Below are 2,288 nucleotides of genomic sequence, written 5' to 3' on the forward strand. Positions count from 1 at the left end.
AACTCACTTCGTAGACCAGGCTGGCCTCGAACTCAGAAATCCGCCTGCCTCTGCCTCCCGAGTGCTGGGATTAAAGGCGTGCGCCACCATGCCCGGCCCAACATCACCATTTAACCAGGAAGAATTACTTCCTGCCTGTATCCTATTGACGGATAGGTTTTATTCATTGTCTTGGGTTTTCACGCAAAGGCCTTTTTTGAATTCAGGGCTATGGCAAGCCTTCACAATCCTGGCCACATTCACGCACAAGCCAATTTCCCCAAAGTGCTTTCCAGTATTACAGTCACCTGTTACCCTTGCAGGGAAGGAAAAGCAGGGCTTTCTTATACCCTTTACACAAGTGAGACAATCAAGGTACAAAAAGAGCGGCTGGCTGTCAGGTCAGTCCCTGAGGAGCCCGAGGGAAGTTCAGCCCAGACTTGGCTGCAAAGAAATCCCCGGGACCAAAATCAAGACAACTTCTTCACTCCCTCGTCCTTGTGAATGGCAGGCTCTGCCAGTGGTCATATGCCTGTCCCTGCACACATTCCCTCAAAGCTTAACTTCCCGGTTTCCTGGGCTGTCTACAGCCTATCACCGTCTAGGCAGGATTCTGTGTTTAACTCTGAAATGTGTCATGGAGTTTCCAGTCCTGTCTCTGCCCAAATGTTGTTTTTTTTTTTTTTTTTTCCCCAACAGTGCCTTATCGCCAGCAGTCAGTCCCTGCGGGTGACCCTCACCCCTGTTTTGTGATCGACCTTGAGTTTGGGGCTAGAGTGAATATGGTCTGACCCTTCTTTCCTGGAAATGCCGTCCAGTGGAAAAAAGTCACAGGAGATGGGATGCCCTTGCAGCTGGATGCAATTTACACCTGACTGCAGGTGCTGGGAAAATACAGAGGGTGTTCTGCAGGATGAGTAAGAGCTCATTAGCCTGGCAGAGGAAGAAGAAAGATTCTAGTGGGAGGGAACATTTTGGGCAGCTGTGCAGAGGTGTGAATTGGCAGGTGTGTTTGGGGCCCTGCCAGGATCTGTCGTTTGAGTAGGACAGAGCCCAGGAGATGAAAAAAGATGAGTCTTAAAAGGGAAGTGAGACCTGGACAGATGTGGGATGTGGATTTCCTCCGTGAGTCCTTCTGTGTTAGGCCAGAGCCTGATGCCCTCGGGTTCATGTTTCAAGGGTTCCTCTATTGTTGTGGAAAAAAAGGAACCAAGGCAGGGCACCTTGACTTTGTCCACAGCACTTAGTAGGTACCCTGACACACAGTAGGTATTTGTTTCATGGTTCAGAAGCTCACTGCAGACACTGAGTTGTGGGGGTGGGGGTGGGGGAGGTTGGTGGGGAAGGGGCTAGGCAGACGAGGAAACGGAATTCAGGTCAGCAAGTTTACCCAGAAGAATTTCCTGTGGGGAACTAGTTCCGAAGGTATTGGAAGAGCAGAAATCAAAGAACAAAGAATAGTCCTGAGGGTGACTCGGATTTTAACATCAGGAAGTTGCTGTCACCCTAGGACCAGAGGACAAGATGGTGTATCACCTGATCCCAGGAGGCCAGAATCCTTGGAGTGAGCCAGGCCATGCAGAGAGGATTCTGTGGACAAGGCTCCCCAGGAGGTACACTCCATTGGAAATGAGAAACTGGAATGGAGGATGTGGTACCCAGCAAGGGATGGCAGGAAAGGAGCTGGAAAGGGCAGAAGGACTAGCTAGGCTCCTCGCAATCTATGAAGGCTTCCGTTGCCTCCAGCTGAGAGCTTGGAACTGGGAATGCAGAGGGGGGAAAGGTCCCAGCAAGAGGACCTGGCTTTATCCTTCCACCACCTCCTGTGAGGGGCAGCTTGGCTCTTCCCAGTCACAGCAGTGCAGCAATCAGGGAGAAAAATCTAGTCTCAAAGAGAAGTGCCGGCTGTCCAGGGAATCATCACACAGAGAGATTGCTAGAGCTGGATGCCCAAGCAGGGAGAAGGATGTCTCCTGGTAACTCTCCTCTGCCTCCTACCTGCTCATGGTCTTCCAGAGCCTCCCACTGGTCATACTGGGCAAAAAAAAAACAAAAACAAAAACAAAGCAAGCAAACAAACAAACAACAACAACAAAAACCAGTGAGTTTGTGGAGGCCATCCCAGGGAGCTGAGCAGAGGAGGTGGGGGCACATGTTTAGCCGAGGTGTCATGGCAACGGTGGTCTGTGGTGAGGTATCTCCCAGAAGAGGCTAACTAAGGGGGAGGAGGTGCAGCACTCAGGTTAAAATACCCATAACAAAGCCGGGTGTGATGGCGCACGCCTTTTATCCCAGCATTTGGGAGGCAG

The sequence above is a fragment of the Mus pahari genome, chromosome 17 (genome assembly GCF_900095145.1).
Source record: "Mus pahari chromosome 17, PAHARI_EIJ_v1.1, whole genome shotgun sequence".
NCBI lineage: Eukaryota > Metazoa > Chordata > Mammalia > Rodentia > Muridae > Mus > Mus pahari.